General features: G+C 35.5%; 1 protein-coding gene and 1 pseudogene across 5 annotated transcripts in view; one reads left to right on the top strand and one right to left on the bottom strand.

The window, feature by feature from the left end:
* RABGAP1 (RAB GTPase activating protein 1) overlaps positions 1 to 26,157 on the bottom strand; it is a 141,754-nt gene that overhangs the window by 41,605 nt on the left and 73,992 nt on the right. Inside the window, exon 1 of one of the 5 annotated variants that reach the window (XM_063081810.1) lies at positions 6,465 to 6,547. The exons of the other annotated variants lie outside the window; for them this stretch is intronic. The gene's annotated coding sequence lies outside the window, so the exon portion shown is untranslated. Of the gene's footprint in view, positions 1 to 6,464; positions 6,548 to 26,157 lie in introns of those variants that run through there. 5 annotated transcript variants of the gene reach the window in all.
* LOC134366104 (COP9 signalosome complex subunit 2-like) lies at positions 174 to 2,120 on the top strand (annotated as a pseudogene).

Here is a 26,157-nt window from a genome sequence, read left to right on the forward strand (position 1 = left end):
CAGGATCTATAACACTAATGTTTAATTCAAGACCCGCATGAATGAAGCACCAGCTAAATCTGAAAAGAACCTTATTAACTGAATAACTTAAAATACATTCCAACTAAATGTCTAAGATGAAAACCAAGAATGCTCTAATGATTGATTCATTAATAACTTCCAGATAGTGTAAAATGCAGGTAAGAGAAAATAACTCTCATGAGAAATAAGAGAGATTATACAGAAAGTAAAGACTGAATCTTTTAGCCCCAAATGCAAAATAAACCATCCTGCAATCATCAAGAGGAATGACAAAGAAAGAGAGTCTATGTATCAGAAATATATGCTATATTATTGTGGGTTAAAATTTTTTTCAGCCTAGGTTTATGCAAATTTTCTTGAAAAAACAGTTTTAATGTTAACAAATACAATGTGAAATACCAAAATGGAGAGAAAACCATAGGGTACATATTACTTGCTAGAGAATTAAGAAATCTTTGTCTTGAATAAATCTCTACTTCAACTGACAATAGGCCATAAATGATTCCAGCTTCAATCCTAAACTGCAGCATAATCAAACTTATCTAATGCTTAGCACATCACCAAGAGAAAAAATTACAAACTAAAATTAATTAAGATTTTTTGCTTATAAAAGATATTAAGAAAAGAAATAGGCAAGCAGTACATATACATGAAAAGGAATTGTATCCAGTATATACATATATAGAACTCAAAGGAAAACACAACCTAATAAAATGGATAAAAGCATGAACAGACACTTCACAAAGAAAATATACAAATGGCAAATAAGTAAATAAAAAGATAGTTATCGTGGAAACGTTAACTGAAAGCCACAGATACACAGCCAAGATGTCTGCCAAGGAGAATGATTTCTTGTGCAAAGATAAGGAGGGTTATTACCTGAAACCCTCTGAAAATACTAACTCAATGAAATGGCGATTTGGAAAATCAGAATTTTAATTTCAAAGTGTTGAAGGAAGATGACCGAAAAGCAGCATTAATCAATTTCTGAAAGGTTTTGGAATTTGAAAAAAAAGAAGGGGGAAATTTCTCACTAACAAAACTTTCCAGAAATGATGAGCAGACATATATTATTGACCTATATTCAGAGTGCAGTAATGAAAAATTGTTGTGAAAAAGTGCACTAATTCTATTCTTGAATTATATCCACTGGAACTACATCTCCATTTCTAAAGAGAATTCTGGTTTTTAAAAATATATCAGATGAGTTTACTCTAGGAATTCTGTAAAAGAACAATTGAATATCTGAAGCATGCTAAGAATGATAGACTGTGGCATGAAGGTTAGAAAATTAGATTGAGAACTGAGAGGAATAAGAGAAGCTTCAAAATATTTTACACCAGTTATATCAGTCATATCAGACTGAGAGTGGACGGAGAAGAAAACCTGAGAAGGGATAGTGAATAGAGATGTATGAAGGTATTCAAAACGCTCATGGAAAGACAGAACTGAGAGATAATACGAATCTTTCCGTGAACTTTTTGAAGACCTCTCATAGGATTTGGAAATTCAAATGTAAATAGGATGGAAAAATAAAAAAAACCTGAAAACATTCTAGAACTGGTCAGTTTTCATCAATCTGACATCCCTTACCCACTGATCATGAGAGTCATCAACAAATGGAGGGGAAAAATGCCCTTGAGAGAAGGTAAATTTGAAAATTCACACTGAATTTTTGAAGCCTTCAACAATGATTACAAATCAAGGAGTTTCATGCAAATCATTTGCTTAACTTGGAATACATCCATTTGATTTGCTATAGGACAAGCTGCACAAAAATGATCCAGAAATTCTAACAATGATGAATGTAGAAAGTTATCAGAATAATGACATCATTAAATTTGAGAAGATTCTCAAAACAAATCACAGCAACATTATGAGTGATCCCTTCCTAAGAGAATACAATGAAGAGCTTTTGAAAAATATTCAAACCAAGTGTTTATAAATTAAGCGTTATACAACAATACATATTCCTTTCATTTCTAAGGAGTTAAAATATAGATGTAACTGATGTAGAGAGACTGTTGGTGCCATGCATTTTGGATAACCCTATTCATGGCCAGATTGATCAAGTCAACAAAATATATCCTCTAGACTAGGCTGAAGTTAGTAAAATGGCTTAAGAGACAACAAGCTTTTACAAATGTGCTTAAACAGTGCAGAGATGAAAATCTTGAGAGAACAGGGAATAAATGATAAAACTACTGTCAGTTGATATGTCCTAAAAATTATTGACGTCATGGCAGAAGTGTTTTTTGATCAACTCGTTTCGTGTTTTGGCTACTTCATTTATTCCAAGAGAAACAACTTTAATCTCCAGAAGAAAACTAAAATGCCATAGAATTATGCAGTTTTGACACCCTGAAAACTTTTTCTGTAAAGGGTCAGACGGCAAAAATTTTTGGCTTTGTGAGACATTCAGTGTTGCAATTATTCAACTCTATCTTTGTAGGTCTTCCATAGACAATATGTAAATAAATGAGCACTGCTATGTTCTAATAAAACTTTTATTTACAAAAACAAAAGGCATGCTGGGTTTGGTCTCCAGGTGGAAGTTTCCCAACCCCTGCTTTAAATATGCAACAACATAATTAAATTTATCATGGGAAACATAACCAGAGAGAAGACTTTTGTCATGATTTTAAATACACTAACATGCTACTGTTGAGTAATCTTATACATGTTTTGCCCATAGAAACTTTGTCACAAATAACCTGCTATAACTTGAAATGTATCCCCCTTGGAATGCTTGCTTTTTTCATGTAATAACAAATGTTAAAATGTTTGCTGTGTTTTGCAAAAGTCATTTCTCCAAAAGTCTGTATATTTCTGCACTGGCATACCTCAGATAATGAGGATTTGTTTCCAGATCACTGCAATCAAACGAGTCCCATGAATTTTTTGTTTCCCAGTACATGCAGAAGTTATGTTTACACTATACTCTCTTAAGTGTGTAATAGCATTATGTCTTTAAAAAAAAAAACAATGTATAGACTTCAATTTTAAAAAGCTTTATTGCTAAAAAAATGCTATCATCTGAGCCTTCAGAGAGTTGTCATCTTTTTTGCTGGTTGAGGGTCTTGAATGTTGATGGCTACTAACTGATCAGGGTATTGGTTTCTGAAGGTTAGGTAGGCTACGGGAATTTATTTAAATAAGACGACAATAAAGTTTGTTGCATCGATTGAGTCTTCCTTTTACAAAATATTTCTCGGCAGAATGTGATGCTGTTTGACAGCATTTTACCCACAGCAGAACTTCTTTCCAAACTGGAGTCAATCCTCTCAAACTCTGCTGCTGCTTTATCAACCAAGTTTATATAATATGCTAAATCCTTTGCTGTAATTTCAGCAATGTTCACGGCATCTTCCAACTCAAACCACTTTCTATGCTCATCCAAAATAAGAGCTCCTCATCTACTGAAGTTTAATTGTAAGATTGTAGCAATTCAGTCACATATTCAGACTTCACTTCTAATTCTATTTCTCTTGCTATTTCCACCACATCTGCAGTTACTTCATCTAGTGAAGTCTTTGAACCCCTTTAAGTCATTCAGGAGGGTTGGAATCAACTTCTTCCAAATTCCAGTTAATGTTGGTATTCTAACCTCCCACGAATCACAACTGTTCTTAATGGCAGCTAGATGGTGAATCGTTTCCATAAGTTCTTCAATTTACTTTGCCCAGATCCATCAGAGACATCATTATCCATGGCAGCCATAGCCTTATGGCCATGTATTTTTTAAACAATAAGATTTGAAAGTACAAATAACTCCTTGTTTCATGTGCTGCAGAATGGATGTTGTGTCAGTGGGCATGAAAACAAAATTGATCTCCTTACACATCTCCACCAGAGCTCTTGGTGCACTGTCAATGGGCAGTAATATTTTGAAAGGAATTTTTTTCTGGGCACTAGGTCTCAAAAGTGGTCTTAAAATATTCAGTAAACCATGCTGTAAACAGATGTGCTGTCATCCAGGTTTTGTTGTTCCATATATTGAGCACAGGCAGAGTAGATTCAGCATAATTCTTAAGGGTTCTAGGACTTCTAGAATGTAAATGAGCATCTGCTTCAACATAAAGTCACCAGCTGCATTAGCCCCTAACAAGAGTCAGCTCATCCCTTGAAGTTTTAAGCCAGGCATTGACTTTTCCTCTCTAGCTATGAAAGTCCTAGATGGTATCTTTTTCCAGTATAAGACTCTCTTGTCTACAATAAAAATCTGTTGTGTGCTGTACCCACCTTCATCAATGATCTTAGCAAGATCTTCTGGATAATCTGCTGCAGCTTCTACATCCACACTTGCTGCTTCACCTTACATGTTTATGTTATGGAGACGGCTTCTTTCCTTAAACCTCATGAACCAACAACCTCTGCTAGCTTCGAACTTTTCTTCTGCAGCTTCCTCACCTCTCTCAGCCTTCACAGAACTGAAGAGAGTTGAGGCACTGCTCTGGATTATGCTTTGGCTTAAGGAACTGTTGTGGCTGGTTTGATATTCTGCCCAGACCACTAAAACTCTTTCCATAACAGCAACAAGGCTGTTTTGCTTTCTTATCATTTCATGTGTTCACTGGAGTAGCACTTTTAATTTCCTTCAAGAACTTTTCCTTTGCATTCACGACTTGGCTGTTTGGTGCAAGAGGCCTAGCTTTCAGCCTGTCTCAGCTTTTGACATACCTTCCTCACTAAATGTAATCATTTCTAACTCTGATTTAGAGAGACGTGAGACTCTTCCTTTTGCTTGAACATGGAGAGGCCACTGTAGGATTATTAAATAGCCTAATTTCAATAATTTTGTATCCAAAACAATTACAATAGTAACATCAAAGATCTCAGATCACAGATCACCATAATAGATATAATAATTATGAAAAAGTTTGAAATATTGCGAGAATTACCAAAATGTGACACAGAGACATGAAATGAGCACATGCTGTTGGAAAAATAGTGCTGACTGACTTGCTTGATGCAGGGTTGCCAAAAACCTTCAATTTGTAAAAAAACACAGTATCTTTGGAGTGCAATAAAATTAAGTACAATAAAACGAGGTATGCCTGTATATACAATATAGTAAAGGTTTAAATGAAACCCTGTAGTTATAATGGCATACTGGTCCCTTACATTTCAAGCAGTAAAATAAACAGTACAGACAGCTCAGACATTATAAACATAAATACTAACACACAGTAGACTGGCTAAAATTTTAAAAAATACCAAATGCTGGTGAGGATACAAACAACTGGAACTCTCAACTGTTGCTAATGGGCATGTAAAATGACAGGTAAATTACATAGCAGTTTCTTGTAAAGTTAAACATTTCTAACTACCCTGAAATTCTACTCCTAAAAACCTTATTTGTAAGAGCCAAAAACTAGAAACTCCAATGTTTATCAACAGAAAAAGAGGTAAATTATGATATATTCATATAATGGAATACTACCTAGCAATAAAAATGAACCTCTAATACATGTAACAACATAGATGAATCTCAAAAACATTAGGTTGAGCAAAAGCCTATGGTGACAGAAAGCAGAAAGGGGTTATCTGGGTTGGGGTGTGTGTATGGGGGGGAATCAACTGGCAAGGGGCATAAGGGAACTTTCTGAGATGTCAGAAATGTTTATATTTTCTTTGGTTGGTGTCAAAACACACCAAACTGAACACTTAAGAGGTGTACATTTTATTGCATGTAAATTATACTGCAATTACAAAACTAATCTCATTCCCCACCTGCCCCTACCAATGTTCTCAAGACTTCATTATTTTTTGTGAATAGCAGCAGGTATTACCACCTTCTCTGTAATTTGGGCCCAGAACCTAACAGGTTTCTGATTCTAGCTCCCACATATGATCACTGATCTGGATGGAGATCCTCTCTCTGCAGAGTCTGGATTCTGTCTCTTACTACCTACTTCTAGCACCATCTAAGGTCAGACCTATGTTTCTTCTTACTGAGACTAATATAAGAGCCTAAATGATTGTCTTCGTTGGTTCGGGCTGTTATAACAAAATACCATAAACTGAGTAGCTTATAAACAACAGAAACTTATTTCTCACAGTTCTAATAGCTGAGAAATCCAAGATCAAGATGCTGGCAGATTCTGTGTCTGGTGAGGGGCTCCTTCCTGGCTCATCAATAGCAGCTTCTCACTGTGTCCTCCCATGGTGGAAGGGACAAAACAGCTCTTTGGAGTCTCTTTTATAAGGGCATTAATTTCCATTCATAAGGACTTAGCCCTCATGACCTAATCACTTTCCAAAGGCTCCATCCCCTAATACCATCAAATCGGTGATTATATTTCAACATAAAAGTTTTGTGAGGGCATAAACAGACCACAGCACTGATCTTCCTCTGTCTCTGTTTCTAAGAGCATGACTGTGTAAAGTTAATTTTCCTGAAGCACAGTCTGATCAGATCATTTTGCTGGTCATCAACTTACTGGCTGCCTATTACTATGTGCACTGGAAGAGGAGGCATGAACCTCTTTCTCCACTTTGACTGTTTTACAAGTCTGGATCTCCATACTGGCCAGCCACTGAAAAAAAAAAAAAAAAAGACTTTCACAAGTAGATGGAACACTAACCAGATTCTAGAATGATTCTAGAGTACCAGTTGAGCCATGTAATAAGTAGGGCCATTGCTTAAAAAGGCACCCAGGCTATTTTGCTCTCTCTCAAATGCATGCTGCAACATTCTTACTCCTGAGGATCTGGAAGCTGGCTGGTGGAAGACTGGAGCATGAGGGCCTTTGAGCATTAGTGAAGGCCTTGGAGCCCAAGTCATATATTCCAAATCCAATGTCCTGTTAGAGGCTTGTGGCTAACAAATTAAACCTTGTTTTCCATTTGTAACTTATCTTTCTATGTACATTTTTTTGAAAACCTCAAGACAAAAGGGGGTGACTGGCATGGTAGAATTTGAGCACTGCCGGAAGTAACTGCATTTATACTCTAAAAATCAGCACTTTTCAAATTTATTCACCAAACAAATACTGAGAATTAAACACCTCACACTAAAATCCAAATTTCTTTAATTTCCTCTTCCTATACTCCTACTAAATAAGACTATTCACTGTTCACCAAATATAACTCAAAATTAATGACACAACTTACTGCACTTTAAAAGGAAAAATCTAACCTTTTGCTTTTTTAGTATACTAGCAAAATCTTCTTGTTTTTTATATTTTTTAAAACTTTTTTGCTTCCTTGTGATACTGGGGCAGGGAAGGGAATGAAAAAGGAAAGATAATTTCACCACTCAGAAATAACTGTGGCTAATGTTTAGTGGGCATGTGACTAACTTTTTACATAATTATTTTTATAAAATGAGTTCAGACTTTTGAAAATTTATTTTTATTAACTGCAAAATACTATTAACTCTATTATTAACTGCAAAATACTATTTCATACTATTTGGCAATTATCCCACCCTACCTTTTTTTTTTTGGGGGGGGGGTGGCTGGCTGGTATGTGGATCTGAACCTTTGACCTCGGTATTGTCAGCACCATGCTCTACCAATTAAGCCAACTGGCCAGTGTCTACCCTACCATTCTTAATGCACAGTAACCTATCACATAATTTACTCTGTAAACTCTCCAACTTTGGAATATTCAGGCTGTTATACTCCTTTTGCTATAAACAAGGCTGTACAGTAGAGCAGTGATTTTTAAGGTAGAGGAGACAGTTTGCACATTCACTCCATTCCCCCAAAGATACAGCATAATTCTTGTTTTGCCAATTTGTACCAATTTATACCAAAAGTTGTACCAATTTATAAACCACATTGGTACCACTCTTACAGCAATTACCCTGCTCTGTTTTGGAATAATCATTTACAAACTTGTCCCACCCACCTTCTAATCTATATACAACTAAGAATTGTATCTAAAGTTGCAAAGAATTGCATATGAAGTTTATTTACTCCATCCCATTTTAATCCCAATACATGGTTTGCTGAACGCACATGTTGACTAATAAAAAAAGGCAATACCATACATGTATTTGCTTGCTCTGTCAGTTGACAGGACCTAGAAACAATAACATCCAGTAGCAACAAGCACACCTCGCATCTAGATCTTGGTCTCTGATATCATTTACTAATACAAGGAACCAAGGCTACTTGGAGAAATGGTTGATTCTAGGACTGATGAAAGAAATATACAAGATAAGCCTGGAACACTTTGTAGTGCCAGAAAATAAGGAAGTGTTTCCACGTTTTCTGCCCCACACCACAGAAAAGAAAGCTACATTAACGGGTGTTATTTTGAGTAACAAAATAAATAAGGTAGTACTGGGTTATAACCTAAAGTATAAAAGAAATATCCATGAGTCTATACTTATATAAATAAATGACTGAATAAATAAAAGCGGAAGAAGAAACAAATCTCCCATGCAGAATTCCAAATAACTTATGTAGGTATCTTGCCCTCAAGGAAGGAGGGCATAATTCCCTACTCTTTAAGTGTGGGCGGTGCATAGTGACTTCCTTTGGAAGAGTACAGTACAGTATGGAATGGGGGTGAAAAGAATAACTTTACAGTGGAAAACCTGACAAACAAGACCTTAGCCAGATGATCACAGTCAACATGAACAGTGATAAAGTCATGTTGATAGCATGCACCCTTGGTATGATGTCATGGAGATGGCACTTTACCTCTGTGTTCTTCTTCCCCCAAACTCATAACTTCATGACGAAAACATCAGACAAATTCCACTTGAGGGACATTCTATAAAATACTTGGCCAGTATTCCTTAAAACTGTCAAAGTCATCAAAAACAAGAAAAAGCCTGAGAAACTATCACAATCAAGAAGAGCCAAAGGAGATATGAGGACTGAATATAATGCAGTATCCTGGATGAAATCCTGGAGAAGAAGGGCATTAGATAAAAACTAAAAAAATGTGAATAGTCTGGACTTTGGTTAATAATACTGTATCAATATTGGGTCATCAATTTTAACAAATGTACCATACCAATACAAGATGTTAATAATAGAGTTAATAATGGGGTATATTGGAACTCCCTGTATTATTTTCACAGTATTTCTATAAATTCAAAAGCTGTTCATAAACACAAAGTTCATTAAAAGAAAAAGAAAAGGCATTACCTTCTTATTATACAATGTGGAAATTTAGGCTAAGAGAGGTTAAGCCACCCACGTTCACATACAAGCATTTACTGAGACACTCAACATATGTGGATTTATGTGGAATAAAACTGGTGAAATCAACATTGTGGATATATGCTCTATTGAGTAATTGAAGGGAGGCTCTATTCATGTGACTGGTTACTAGGTGATTTCTTTCTTGGCCCCAATTATGATGTTCTTTTAGTGTGCATGATAAAGCAATGGTGAGGCTTAGTCACTTTCTGAACTTTTAAGGCTCTTTTCAAACAGTTTGTGCAGACAGGAAATGATAACATTTGTGCTATTTTCTTCTTCCCATCTTGGTTTTAACAGTGGTCCATTAGTTCAAATCACAGTGGTACCACATTCTGTAATCTTTATGGGCAACTATTTTTATACATTACTGTGAGAATTGGCCCACTGGGTAACTTCTCAGGATTAACAAGGTACTGGGAACTGAAGGAAACCCTTTGAATACATACCCTTTGTAAACTCAAGTTGAAAAACAGAAAGCTAAGAATGGCAGGAAGAAAAAGAAAGTACCCAAACAAAGAAAACGCAGTGGAAGGCTGCCATGAGAAATACTCAGCATCAGGAATATTATTATTTCCAAAGTAGCTTGTTGCCCAAAGAAAAACTTAGTTCTTTTTAAGACTAATCCAAAATGTTATAAGTGCTCTATTAAAAGCCATCATGTAATACTTAAGAAAACAAAATAAAAACACCACTAAAACACTACTTTGATACATTATATATACCACATCCTATCTTCACAATGTATTTCACAGGAAAAAAAATAACAATTTTTAGTTACATTTTCTTTTTAAAAAGCTGCTACAGCTTGTCAGAAGTGATTTCTAAAGACTTCACTTTTAGAACTTTTTCTTCTTTCTTTGGTGGCTGGCCAGTAACAGTATCCGAACCCGTGACTTTGGTGTTACAGGGCTGTGCTCTAACAAACTGAGCTAAGGAGTCAACCCAGAAGACTTAGTTTTTAAAATCACCTAAACAGAGGGGATAAAAACCCACAAGAAGGAAAATGAAACTGAAGGGGTGCTATGCTTTAAAGTGAATAAATGAAGACTGAAAACCTCCCTGTGGTAAAATCATTCTGATTTAATTGCATATCACCATTGTCATTTGGAATTTCCTTTCATATTTTTGGAAATAGAATTGATTAAGTGAGAAAAATAAAGATTATGAAAACAGATGTTCTAATGTTTGGGCAAGGCCAAGATGGTCCTATAAAAATCTGCAAGATCTGGAAATTTAATTTCAATTGGTCATGTCATATCTAATAGCATTTGTAATTTGATAGAGCCCAAAAAACTTATAAAGAAAAACAGTAATAATTACTTCATCTCTTATCTTTTAAAATCAAATACTGTACCCATCTTAAGGAATGTCTCACAGGAATTCTGACAAAATAAAAAGAAGGTATTTATAGAATTCTTAGCCTGATATTTAATAAACAGACATACCAGTTACCATAAATTCTCTGACACTGTATGCAAAGTTTTGTGCGCATTTTTCTAAGAGTGTTCAACAAGGCTTTTTAACAGATTCCCTAGAATGTTAAGTTTCATGAGGGCAGAGATTTCTGTTTGGTATATGTTTATCTCCAGCCTGGAGAAAAGTGCCTGATACACAGTAGACACTCAATAAATACTTGTTGAGCAAAGTAACTCTCAAGGGTACATATGACACACAATAAGGTCCAGAGCTACTTATCGAAAAGAAATTTCCTATGACAAATATACTTTCACAGACTTAAAAATAAGTATTTAAGTAATAATAACATATAGATTTATCTTAACAACCTTCTGTGGTGGGAACTATTATTTCTGCCATTTGACACATGAGGAAAAAAGTTAAAGCACTTGGCTAGACAGCAGGGAGCTGGAAACCAACCAGTCTGGCTTTTTAGCTCACGTTCTTAATCCAAATAAATATACTGTAAAAGTGAAAATATTCTCATCAGTAGTGAGTAGCATTTTAATTCCTAATATATAAAATAAACGCTTTTCTCTTCTAGACTCTTATGACTAAAATAAAAAAGACACAGACTTTGAAAATGGCCCTTTTCTTTTGGCTCCTATGAAAATGCTTCCTTGGATGATGTCTGTTCAGTGTTTATGAAAAAACTGAAATAACTAGGCCCTAATAACATGTAAACAGAGAAATATATGATGAGTTTAAACATAAAAACAAAGTGAATAAAATCTCAACACATGGCCCTTCTATAAGTTATTCAAAGAAAAGGCATTTCCCTAAGTGTTAGGTGGCCTTCAACATGTATCTATCTTGATCATTTCAGATATTAAGAAAGAAAGAAGAAAAAAATCAGTATTATTTTAAATCTTCTGGGTTTTACTCTTTAATTAGGGCTGACGACTAGACAGACGTATTTTCAGCCCACAGTATCTTGGCCTCTTACAGAACCATCTTCACTAAACTGAGGTATTAGCATATTTTGTGACCTTATTAAAATAAACAAGCAAGCAAAAAAAACTGCTATAGAAACCATGGTAGTGAGGACACTTCCTAACCATATTACTCAATGTCCTTATCAAAAATGGTTTCTCCTAAAGAATTATGCATATTTTTTTCTGATGGAAAATGATCCAATGTCCATTTTTGCTTTGGTCTCCAGGAAACCCAGAATCAAATCCCCTGCCCAATCTTATACAACATAGGATGTGATAGCCTATATATCTGTGTATGTATTATTTTCCTGAATATCTTTATTTTCCCAAATCTATTTCTTATTTGCATTTTTCTATTTTGTTGAATTATGAATATTCTAATAAAGTACCATAATACCTCAGTAATATGAAGTATATTTGTATAAAACAAATTAAGGCCCCTCAAATCAACTTCATAGTCAAATCAACAAGAATTCTAGAAATAAACATCTGATTGATGGGATCACTTAACATTGACAGTACAAAAATACCTTCATCTTAAATTTAGCTTTCAAGAACATAACATATGCATACCCATGCAAACACATTTTTACTGTCCCTACATGACTAGTGCCATTGCTCTTCAAATCTGTATTTTCCTTTCAACTAGGAACCTTGGGATCTCTCTGTCAAGCAGTGCTATTCTTATACAATAATGCAATAGCAGGGATTTTATTAGAAACTGGATTTGTGGGTAGATATTGCTTTGTATATTTATCCTGGTGATTTGCTCTTGCAGGAAACAACCATAATTAACAGTAAAATTAACTGTAATTGATTAACACTTAATAACAGAATTCAAAAGCTGGACCAAAAAGAGATAGGAAATTGATCTCTACATTTTAAATAAATGAAAAATTATACAGGTATTCAGTAATTAATGTTTTAAAATCTCCATTCCAAAGCTCCACACAAGCACAGAGCAGACAGGAATTAGATTTCCATGAACATGGAGGTTAACTGAAGGCATTTCAGAATCTGGCCACAATTGTGTGAAGACTGGAGGTGGACTTTGACAGGGAATGGAGAAGACAGAATTTAGGTGCTCTACCTAAGACCACAATGTAATGGATAGAACAAACACTTGAGGGTCAGGCAGTTCTGTTTCTGAATATTGCCTCTCCCACTTAACTAATCTGTGTGACCTTGGGCAAGACACTTAACTAATATAACCTTAATATCCGTATATGTAAAATCTACGCAATAGTCCCTGCCTTACAGAGTTTATGATAAGCAAATGAGATACTGCATGGAAAGCAGGTGGTATAAGGCATGGCACATCAGGGGTAGCTCTTTCCCACCAGACTTGAGATTTACGATGATGGCATACTTCCAACCTAGGGAGAAAAGCCAAGGGACAAAATGTGTATTTGGCAAGTTTCCTGTTTGGGACTTAGTGCCCTGTAGGGGATATGCAATTAGATCACATGCAATTCAGAAATCTATTGTATGTTATCAACATCATAATGTATTTTAACCAGAGGAAATTATAAACAAGATAAATCAGTAGTAGAAAAACTGACACTTAAAATATAAATGATGCAATAAGAGCGTTTTAGTTTTGTTTTTTAGTCTGTGAACCATACTAACCAAAACACTGTAGAGCTCAATATGAAATACTTTGGCTGATTATCTTAGTTTTTCTTTTTAAATCATTTTTCAGAGGCAAAAATCCATTTAAGTTTCTCTATTATTATTGTCTCATTTAGTAAGGAGCACTTCCATTTCAAGACAATCAAGTAACTGTCACAACTCTAAATGCCTCTACTCCTTCTTTATTCTCTTTTCTCTTCCCCCAAAATAAAACAACTTACCCCAAACATGCAACAAAAAGAACCACATACTGTAATCAGTGAACTACCACAGAATCTTCATTACAGAAACCAGACTCAATAAACCTGCTCTAGAAATGTTTGCCAAGTAAGTACCTCTAACTTTCATCCTTTGAAACCGTATTAGCTGAAAAGTTACTTTTTGAAGTATCCTCTTAAGTACTACGTTGAATCTATAGCATACAATCAGAAAAGATGGCTCTGTATTTAATAAAATAACGTACTGCTATCACATTGTTTCAATCCAAATATGGTATTATAGTGCCATTCTAAAAATAAACCTAAATCCCATGTGATATGCAGCCCTTTAGCTATGTTCATTTCCTTTTAGGGCTCAAGTTTCCCACAGGAAAATTATTCAATGTTTGGCAAAACTGTCCCAAATCATGTATAGATAAGGCATAAATGCTAACCGCACTATCAACCTTTTCCTGCTTTGCTATTGTTGATTCTCGGTCACAGTAATCCACCATTGAGAGGCCCAAGAAGCAGGAAATACTCAAGAACTGTTACCTGACGAAAGTCAACACACAAAGTGTCACTCTTTGTAAAAAGCTGGTGGTGGTGAGAAGGAGGAGGTAATTTATGAGTCAGCTAAATTAGAAGATACAAAATTAATATATACATAGTCATATTCCAAACAAATGTTCCTGATAACTGTGATGACTTCCAAATACTTATTTCAACGGTATTATTTTTATATTACTGAGTGAAACTCCAATCAAATGCTTTCTTAGTACAGCTTAATATAGCTTAATACCAATTGTATTGTTATACATATAATTTGCTCAAAGATTTTGTAAAGTGTTATATGCTAAGAATAAAATCTTCTCAAAATCACCAGTAATAAATACACAACACACACAATACACACATGATCAAATGCCACACTCCTGAAGTTATATTTTTATGTAACCAAACTAACAGATTAAATTATGATTTCCAATAAAATGTTTACAAGTGTTTCATAATGCTTAACAAATACTCGGATTTACTTTAAAAAGTTAATTTCTTCTGAAAATAACAAGTCTTAGGTCAGAGATTTAAGTGTGCCTATTCAGCAAAAATATACAGCTGCTGTAAAATGGCTAGCTATATTAAAACATAACTTTACAATTCTATGGAAATTTCTTGCTGTTGTAACAATTAATGATACTGGTCACAAAACATTTCCATCAAGGAATTGCTGAACTGCACTCAGAATTCTGAAAGAGGTCTGTGTTCATATGCATATTCACAGGTTGTAGGTATATATTTTGGGGTTCAACATTTATTTTAATTATACATTTTTATATAGCTCTCAGGCAAAAATGATGTTTTCTTGAGCCCAAATACATAAGAAAAATCATATTAAAGGTTTTCATTTTTCTACTGAAGAATCTCAGAAAGAATTGTGAAAAAAATCTAAATATTTAAAAGCTTTCATTTCATCATTAACATGTAAAGATATAAGTAAATTAGATCTTTCTTCTATTAATGTAAAAAAACTTATTAGCACATCACTAATATATAAAGTATAAAGCTATAAGTAAAGTAGACCTTTTTCTCTTAACCAAGGAAATAATTTCAACCAAAGTTTATTAATATCTATGCAGTAATGCCTTAAAGAGCTCTCCTGGAATTAAATTCTTTCTATGTTTTCCTATTTAAAATTCCTGGGAAACAGCAACTTTAAAAGTTACTGGACAACCTGTGATCTTCAATTTTATTTAAGCACAAACTTCACTCTTCAATCTCACTAGAAAGTTCAAATACTATAAATACCAATAAAGGCATTCTAGAACCACCCATCATATTTGGTTTTTTACTTCCTCAACAAACATTTCTGAGGTTGCTACCAGTGATAAAGAGAACTTTTAATCTAATTAAGATTTTTTATTTTTATTTATTTTTTTACACCTGTCCAGTATGGGGATCTGAACCCTTGACCCTGGAGTTGTAACATCATTCTCTAACCAACTGAGCTAACCAGACAGCCCTCAAATCTTCGTTTGGTTGCTAGTACCAATGGCAAGACTATTTTTATTTATTTTACTTAACAAAAAACAAAATCTGAACGCTTGTTCCCTTTTTTCCAAACTGCTGAAAACTCCTATTTTCTAAGCACTTGACAAATGCTGAACAATCCTTTGGAATTAACTTTGTCATTACTCTGGGTCTCCCTTCCCCTTTTGTGAAAGGAGGAGTACATATTATGACACATAAGGGATTTTCTAGCTCTGTCACTTTAGGATTCTATATTCATGTCATTCACCTACTCAAAAATCTCAAGTCTATCTCTAATTCCTAATTAAAACCAAGTCCCTTAGCCATTTATTCCAGACTGGCTATCACCAATTTATCTTTCTGACTTTACTCTCCATTATACCTCAACCTGAAACCTCTGCTCCATCCATGCTACTCTACTTACAAGGAAGATAGCAGCACCATCTAACAAGTACTGAGTGCTTATTGCGTGCCAAGCACGGTGCTCAGAACTTTACACACATTACATTTAAACCTCATAATACTTGCATGAGACAGTGTTACCAGTTAAAACCGAGACTAAGAGTGATTATGTACTTTGCCCCCGGTCTCACAGCTAGTAAGATGCAGGGCTAGAATTCAAACCCAGGTCTGTCTGCCTCCCAAACACATACTTTTAATCACTATAGATTACATGGTCTCTTTATTCTTAAGTATATAAATGGCCCCTCTTCCTCAGGCCTTTGAACCTTAAAATACCATCTGCCAAAATTATATTTTCCTCCTAAGACCAACTCATTTTTAAAGTTCAATTAAAGTGACACCTCTTTACCACGTCAATCTCAAATTTCCTTTCCACCTCTAAACTATTAAAGCTCTCACTGTAATCCCCAATGATTTCTTCCTTGATGAAGTACATTTAAATATTGTATGCATATCGTAATGTCCAAGAATTGTATAGGACTAACCCTCCTTAAGAACATACTATAAAAGCAGAACAAAACACAAAAAACATCAGTTTGAAGGAACTGCAGCAAACCATCAAGGCAGGACTTGAGGGATTCATGATCCCTGAGAGAAGGAAGCACACCATGCCACATTCACTCAAGACCTTTCCTCTAAGGGTATGTGCCAATTTTTAGGCCCTGGAAATCACAGGGAAATTCTGACCTCTGTGTGACAAAGAAATAATGGCAACAATCTTTTACTGAGTTTCTGTGATGTCACCAAGCACAATTCTATATACTTTAGATGTATCCGAATCTAATTTTCACAATAATTATGAGAGGGTATTATCACATTTTAAGGAACAGAAAACCAAGGGCCAGAGACTCCAAAAATCCATGCTCTTTCACTATCTTCCTCTATACCTCAGAGAGAGAGAGAGAGAGAGAGAGAGAGAGAGAGAAAAGATCCAAGAATATCAAGTAATCACTAACGGTAACAACTTAAAGAGCCTTACTATTAATGTAACTTGCATCTGATCTTGAGGATCCTTCTAAAGTTCAGACAGATTAAGGTTACCTAATTAACTGCCAGATCTAGGATTGAAATTTTGTTTTGACTTTATTTCCAATGCTCTATAGGCTACAAGGTACATCCTCAATACAACGATGTTAACAATACATAATGCTGACATAACCTAAGTAGGAATGGTTTCACTTCCTACAAATATCACGTCATGAAGAAGGTTGACTTTTAAAAATGAAAAAAGATTTGAGTCAGATTCTGCTCCCCAGGGGCCAATGAGGACAGAGACCCACAGATGGCCTTCTTAAATTTTTTTGTTTTGGTCTAGGCTATAAATAAATGGCTTTGGTAGTGGGGGTTTCCTCAGTTTTTCTGGAAGACATTTCAGAAATAAATCATGCTGTCTAAATGCTGTAACTTTTCCTTCCTCCCCAAAATATTGTCTTAGTAATTCAATAAGTATTTGTTGAAAGCTTATAGACACAGAATTTAAAGCTTTACTTTGAAAAGACTATTACTTTTGTATTTTGCTCAAAGCCAGTACAATCCTTTTGTAACAAGCCAATAAATCTTTCACTAAGTGATTATAATCATGGTAATTTAACATAGAGATAAGCTTTTTACTCTGCAAAGGGCTTTCTCATATGTGCATTGTTTGATAAATTATAGATCACTTTATTAGGATCTTGTCTGTTGATCCTTTGGGCTCCTTTGATCCCATCCAGCTGGATACTTCATGTCCATCTCATTCAAGGAGGGGGATGGGGTAAAGAGGAGAAGTAGACTATAGAAATTCTACTATACCTGGGGCCTAGCTCATCTCATATACTGCCTTCTAAGAAAAATCCATCTAACATGCACCTTCCCTTTCGAATACCACCTAGCACTTTGCATTCCTCTCATGATCGCATAATGCCTGGTCTTGTATTAAATAAATCCCATACTGGCCAGCCGGGGGAAAAAAAAACAACTTAAACCAAAAAGGTCTTATATTCCACAATTTACAACTGTGGGAATGGAGTTTAGGGGCTGTAAGACTTTTTTGTCCTTTTACAAAGGACAATAATATTGACTTTGTCTGTCTTTCCAAGAGGATGAAGTGAGATGAATAGAATATTGCTCTGTAAAGGGCCACAGGTAATATAGTGTTATTATGCCCTCATTTCCTACTCAAGTAATAATGTTCTAAACCTATAGTTCTTCCCTGGTATCCCTCTACTTCTTTTAAAATTCACTTGCCTTTTCCTAAATGTGGTCTCTGCTTTTCATAAAAAATAATACAAAGCTCACAATGAAATACCCCTCACTCCTTACACTTTCCTTCTGAGAGGCAACAATTTCCATCTCTCTTTTTTCTAGTTGTTTTTCTTCAAATTTCTGTATAAAATGCTTAAACTGCTATTTTCTGCGTTTTTCCATTTTAGATATTAGCTTCAGACTCTATGGTGTGGAAGATGATAAAGTGGCCCTGTTACATACCCCTCCACCAACACACACACACACCCCTTCCCCTCATCCTCTCAATATAGTTTTTTTTTTTTTTTTTTCCCGTGACCGGCACTCAGCCAGTGAGTGCACCGGCCATTCCTATATAGGATCCAAACCCGCGGCGGGAGCGTTGCTGCACTCCCAGCACTGCACTCTACCAAGTGCACCACGGGCTCGGCCCTCTCAATATAGTTTTGCTACCATTTTTGTTTAAATCAATACTATTCATAACTGAATCACAGTATGTCATGATTCGATTTCCTTCTTTAATTTCCTATCTTTTTCTGAAGTTCTTAATTGCCTATTTTTTTTCCCTTTTCAATGGTTTTCTTTTTTTCGACCGGTAAGGGGATTGCAACCCTCGGCATGGTGCCATCCACAACATGCTCAGCCAGTGAGTGCACTGGCCACCCCCATATAGGATCCGAACCTGCGGCCTCGGCGCTATCAGCACCGACCTCTCCCGAGTGAGCCACGGGGCTGGCCCCTTTTTCGTTGGTTTTCTGTGTATCTATTATCAACTCTTCCCCTGAATATCTGACAGAACCATAAATTTCTCTCAATATAGTCAAAATCCCAATTATTTTTTCCTAGACATACCTCCTAGTGCCTTCCTTCTCCCTGCTCCAATTTAGAGTAACTGCTCTCTAGGTCTCCTGCTCAGCTGTCCTAGGGCTTTCTTCCTGTGGGAATTCCCTTAACCACTCTCCTGTGTTGGTGACCCTGTATCTGGGGTTTCTTGGTTTCCTTCCACATTCTGGGGAAGCATATTCTTCAGTAACTTCCTGAGAAAGTGTAAAAGGTAGATGAATATTTTGAGACCCTGCATATCTCAAAATGAGTTGATTTTACCCTCATGCTTGAATGATATTTTGACTGGGCATAAAATTCTGGGTTGGAAATCACTTCCTCTCAAAATGTTGAAGTTATTCCCCATTATCTTCCACTCTCAAAAAAAAAAAAAAAAAATGTCCAAAGCCATACAAATCCCTATACTTTGTATGTGTCCACTCTCCCATTCCTCCCCCAAATCAAGAAGCTTTTAAGATTTCTCTTTATTGCCAGTGTTCTGAAATGTTATAATGACTTGCCATCATGTAAGTCTTTTTATTACACTAAACTGGGCCTTTTCACTATGGAAATCATATTCTTCAGTTCTGAAAAATTTTCTTGGGATATTTGAGAATTTCCTTCCTTATTTTTCTCTATTCTGTTTCTGAAAATCCCATTAGATATTGAGCTTTCTTAACTGTCTTGCTTTTCATCTACTATTTTCTATCTGGCCTATCTTTCACTATCTTCAACTTTTGTCCTGATTTTTAAAAATGTCTTATTATCCTTTAAATTACAAGAGCGCTTTCTTGTTCTCTTCCTGTTCATATTTTTACAGTATCCCGTTCCCCTTTAATGGGTGCAAAATCTTCTCTGAGAATATTACAGTTGAATTTTTTTTGGAAGTCTGCTTCAGCTACCTGTATTGTTTCTGCTTCCTCTGATTTTTGTTGTTTGTTTGTTTAGGGCCCTGTATTTTATGTGAGAAGCATTTCTCACAAACCCAGTGATCTCTGGCTGTCTGTTAATATTAAAAGAAAAGCAATAAAAAAGTAATTGGAAGCTCTGCATGAATGGGTGGGATTTGTTGACTGATGGGCATCACCTTAAGGTGACTGAGCAAGAAATACCACTGTTTTATTTGTGAGCCCTGGAATATCGGTCCTCAGAATGGACTTCTCTTACCTCCTGTTTAGAAGATTCTAGACTGGCTGAGAGCATTCTGGGAGTATAGTGGAACAAGGGGGCTGATTGTTTAACATATAGACTTTCTCTTAATTCCCATGTTTTCAACAAATACCTCAGTCTCGTCCTCAGCTATGCCTGGCATCCAGAGTGTCTATGGTTCAACTTCTTCAAAGGGTAAATCTCTCATCATCTGCTGAGACGGTGAAAAACTAGTTGCATGCTTGGGCCAGCTGGGGATGAGGATCAAGGTGGGGTGGGTTAGAGAAGTGGAGGGTGATAGTGTCTGAATGTTCCTTATATAAGCTTTCTATCATTTCTTCTGTTTTCTCCTTCATACTATTGTAGGGGCATCTTGGGAATCCAATTCCAATGTAGTTACTGGGTTCAATGGACAAATCAACTTGCTTCTTTTTGCCCCTCCTCCTCCCTTGACTTTAGGATTCAGATTCAGCTTTGTCAATTCTGCTGGGTCCATCACCACTTGTGCACTGGGTTTCTACATCCCAGAAATCTATTGACATTCATCTGCCATCATCTCTGCTCCCCTTCTCTTTGTCCATTATACCTTTGCCATTCTTTGTAGTGGAGTTAACAGAAACAAATATGCATATTCAAGAGGCAGTCTGTCATGTTTTTCATGCCTAAGAGTTAGCTTATATACTGGGAAAGGACACAAAGCTTTATAGTCAAAGAAATGGTTTTAAGTCATACCACTTAGTATATGTGTAATCTTAAAAGTTTCTTAACCTCTCTAAGCCTATGTTTCCTCACCTGTAAAATGGGGAAATTAAAATAACTATCTGATAGTGTGCTGTGAGAATTAAATGAGGTAAAAATGTAGGCTTTGGAGTGAGGAAGACCTGGGTTTGAATCCCAGATCTTCTACCTATACACTGGTGACTCTGGCAGCTCTAAACCTCAGTTTCCCAATCTATATAATGGGGTTAATAGCCACCAGTTCATATAGTCTTGGAAGGATTAAATAAGATAAAGTTTATCAAATTCTCCTGATACATAATGAGCCTCAATTAATACTAACACATTGTTGCTCGTGCTTCCTATACTTAGTATTATACACAAATACACTGCCCTACAGCATGGCTGAGTCAATCCAAATTCTAACTCCTCTGCAAAAGCAACATGGTCTACTAGAAAAAGGCAATGGATTAGGAAGCAAGAAGTCTGGGTATTATTATAAATAGATGCGTGGACACTGCTGGTTTCCTGTCTATAAAATAAAAGCATCAGACTAAACAATTTGTAAGGTCCTTTCCAATTCAACTGCCCCTCCCCACCTTCTTGCTAAACATGATCTGACATTCTATATACTTAATATCTCAGCCATAATTATCTGACTGATACTACTCATTTTATAGGTGTTTTCATATATCTTGCTTTTCCAACAAGGCACTACATAAAAAACAGTATGAGTTGCTCCCTGGAACTAACATAAAGACATAAGGCTGCCTTGTGAATAATAAATTCTAAAACCAGTATCTTTTATGATAAAAGATAAGACCAGTGATATAAAACTACCTTAAAGAGAAAGAATGAGTTGCAGGATTGCAAGACTACTAAGTCTTGCAAGGAATTTGACTAAAGGACAAATAAAGAAGTTAGTTGAACTAAAGAAATAATATGTCAATTAGAAGGTAGGTTGGTCAGTATTGGAAGCAGAGAAGATTTCAACTTTTATTACGATCTCAAAGACAAGGTTTTTCTGATTGTGGAGATTGGACATTGGGCTTAGTGTATAAGGATCTACCAATATAGAAAGACACCTCCCTATTGCTGTTTCGTACTTTAAAACTAATAAATTGACATTATGATTTCATATACTGGCATTATGTAAACTGACCCCAAGCAACAGACTCTCTGAGTGTCCCATCAGGAGGCCTTGGTAAATTCCACTGGATAAAGTTACTTTATAAGGTTTCTTGACAGATAATCACAGATTTTTTTTTCCACATGAAACATCTAAAGACTATGAAGTTCTACAAGAAAGGGATGATACTTCTTTAGATTCCTCTCTTAGGCCAGCTGTAGTGCCTGGCACACAGCAAGGCTTGCTGGATAAGTGCTTCCCAATTGTTGCCTAAACTTTCCCTAAAAGCCACTGGTCTTCCAATTTCCCACACGCTATGCCAGTGTCATTTAAAATACTTCCTTCTGGATATAGAACAATAGAGTGTTAAGAAAAGGAAGGAAGGGAAGACAGAGCTAGAAAACTTGTAGAGAAAGGGAGATGAAGCAAAAGCACATAATTACAACAGTTTCTTTCACCAAGGCTTTCTATAGCTCCTGTACCCTTGTGACTGGTTTTACAGCCTCCCTTATCTGGATTCAGAGCCAAGAAGGTATAATCCAACTACACATTTCTTATCCATGCTGTGAGAAACTGGCAATTTGATAGCACTGCCTGAATCTCCCTGGGCCAAGGCAATGGGGTTTCCAGAAGTGAAGTTACCTAGCATATAGAGCACTCACATTCCCACATTAGTCTTTTGGTACCAAAAAGAGATATCACTTATTATTTAGAGTCTAGAATGGTGCAGACCAAATGGAAGGTTGCTTATGGGGCTCTGGACTACCTTTTGAACCTCACTGCCCTATAATCCCTATTAGAATGAAGAATGCTGGTGACCAGAAGTAATAATTAAAGTCATTCATTCATTCTGTAAAACTTATTAAACTTCTGCCCTGAGCCAGGTCCTATGTTACATTTTGGGTATAAAGATATCAAAAGACACTGTCCCGGGCCGAGCCCGTGGCGCACTTGGTAGAGTGCTGCGCTGGCAGCGCGGCGACACTCCCGCCGCGGGTTCGGATCCTATATAGGACTGACCGGTGCACTCACTGGCTGAGTGCTGGTCACGAAAAAAAAAAAAACGACAAAAATAAATAAATAAATAAATAAAAAATAAAATAAAATATGAAAAAAAAAAAAAAGACACTGTCCCTTGCCTTCAGTGAGTTTGCAGTTTAAGGCTACTGGCATTTTAGAAAGGTGAGGATTTATCTTACCTCTCTTCTCAGGTCTGGCATTGCTAAGTAGCATGGAATAGTGATCTAGCATTGAGCTTCAAAAACCTTAATGTGTGGGAGTACATCATGACATATGGCTTCCTTACATGTAAAAACATGGCAGATATAAATAACAGTAATCATTTTTATTTGCAAAGTCCTTTACAATTTACAAAGTACTTTCACATCTATTTCATTTAATTCAATCCTCAAAGTAACCCTATGAGGTGTAAAGGGATCATTATCTCCTTTTATAGAAAAAATTAAGTGCTTAGAGAAGCGACTTGCCCTCATTTACAAAACTAGTTAATTATACAGAAACCTAGATATTTTTGGTTATCAGTTCAAAGTTCATTTTTGTCATATCATGATGCCCTTTTATCACCCAAATTTTGAAGAGAAGCCAAATGACTCATTTACAGCCATAAGAAATGTCCACAATATTCCCAGGGTCTGTAAAATAATATTAATAGTATGTACATTTAATATAAATACTTGTATTTAGCTTTTTCTTCCTGAAATGGAAAAATTATGCAAAATCAACACATAAAATGATTTATAAAGACTTATTAAAAATCTCATAGTGTCATGATTCTCCTATCCTTAAACTTCCTAAAATATGCTCATATGACAATAAATTCTGGTTTGCCAATTTTTTTCACAAATCTCTTGTGATACAAAAAATAAAAATAATAATAAAGTCAGTGAAATTAAGATATTTCCTACAAAGTAACTGTGCAGATTTTTCAAACAAACCTGAAAAACTAAGGAAACCCTCCCAGAAAACCATTCCACTTCTGGGAGCCTATAACCCTGTCACTTTATTTTCAAGTTCAAAGAGGTGGAGAACACATTTATAGTACAAAAATTCAAGTTTTCTCAATCCTTAAAATATTGAGAATGTGGCTGGCTGGTTAGCTCTGTTGGTTAGAGCACGGTGCTAGTAGCACCAAGATCCAGGGTTCAATCCCTATACCAGCCAGATGCGCACCTCCCCCCGCAACACTGAGAGCAGTAATTCAAGTAAAAAGCCATTATAAAAGGCTCAGAAAGAATTTATCCAGCAATAAAGCTTAAAGAAAACCTTTTCCAAAATAGAATTTTGGGTAAGAGTCAACAGGTCCATAAAAAATTCAAATATCCACCCTGGTGTAAGATAGTGCTCTCACTAAAATGGAGACCTAGTCCATTTGTAATTGCTTTTCCACTCTTAAGAGGAAAAAAAAAACACACCTTCACTGAAAGTACTGCATAAAAACAGACAACTAATTTGCAAATGACAATTAGTATACTATTTTTTTTTTATTTTCACCTATCAGATTGGCAACTTTTTTTTTTATGACAATTAGTATATTATTTTAAAGTTTACTATGAAATAATTTCAACACAATCACCAAAAGCATATGCTTCCTCTGATACCAGTCACATACCATATAAAGTCAAATGAGCTATCCTGCCAAAGCCAAGGTAATTGAGTCTAAAAATATAATTCTCGTTCTGAACTAGTCAGATTGGTATTCAAACCAAGCATCATCAAATGTTGCATTAAATATGCCAGGATGAAAAGATTAGTTAAACACAAACTCGCCAAATGTATTATAAGAAAATGCCCCCAACCACTGAAGATTGGAGGACTGTGTCCAGATGCACTCCCTCTCCCCAACACACACACATAGAACCAAATAAAATAAGAAGGCGGTATGGACATAAATGTGAGAATAATCGCATATTATTAATAGTGGAAGAAACCTTAGTTTATAAAGCACAATGAAGAAACTGGAAAGACCTGATATTAATCAAATTCAAGGGGAGACTATTTTTCTTTGCAATTACTATATCTATTTAGTTTCTACTTTAGCTCTGAGCTGACACATTAACAGAGATGCTAATGTGAAAAAAAAATGCCTCCAATAAAATCTGAATTTGGTACTAAGAATGTAAACATTTATTAACAAAAGTTCTTATTAAAAGAGTTGTCTTTGCAGTCATTAAAAGACCAGCTTGATTAGCCATTATCAAAAAATTAAAACAGATATCTTTTCTTTTCCCTTCTCAAAAGATGGAACCTGATTGGAGAAAAAAATTAAAAGGGCTCAGCTCCCAAAGAAAGTAAAACCTACTGATGTAATAGCAATTTTCTACAACAATTAACTATTTAAGTTTCCTGTATTTGCTAAACTAAAAATTCATAAGCTAACTACAAATCTAAACAAGTTACATTCTCCATCATACATAAAAAAAAAGGGAAATTTTGGTTTTTTTAGATCTGTACCACTTAAAGGGGAAATATGTCCAATACAACTATTCTTCAGAATCCAGCACAAAAGAGTTTCCACTTGAAATGGCAATTTAACAAAGTCATTTTTAACATAACTTACAATTTCAGTATGAATTGTAAATTTGAAACACCCTAGAACCGATTTGCTAACACTAAATATAAAGAGCAAGAAAGCTTTTGGGGAAAACCCAGAATCTGAAGTTTGAATGTTTATATAATACTTAGTCATTTAAATGAAAAAAAGTTTAAATAGAACATATTTGAGGTTAAAATCAAATTTATGTCTAAAACTGAACATCATAAGAATGCGGCCCTTTGTTTAAAAAGGGGAGAGGGGTTTCCAACATCATATGGAAAACCAAAGGATATTTGCCTGTGTTATAAATAGCCATGTCCTTTCTTGAATTCAGAAATTCACTTTAACTCATGTCCCTTGGGTTTCTTCCATCTTCCATCTCATTGAACACCATTGTCACATTCAAATTACAACATCTAGCCAAAGGCAGAGATCACATAAGTCCTCTGAAGATTTCCAAAACATTAAAACCAGTAGAAAAGTAGAGGAAATACTCTCATGCCTGGAGCCGCTGGAAATCCTTCTCTCCTTTTAGAAAAATAAACCTCTTACTCTAAAGATAATCACTTTTAAGAACAAAACATCACTACTACATACACACATCACTCTCAATGATAATTCTATAGAATAATAAAATCCTATAGATTTTACTGGTACTTTGGCCAAA

The sequence above is a fragment of the Cynocephalus volans genome, chromosome 17 (assembly GCF_027409185.1).
Source record: "Cynocephalus volans isolate mCynVol1 chromosome 17, mCynVol1.pri, whole genome shotgun sequence".
Classification (NCBI taxonomy): Eukaryota; Metazoa; Chordata; class Mammalia; order Dermoptera; family Cynocephalidae; genus Cynocephalus; species Cynocephalus volans.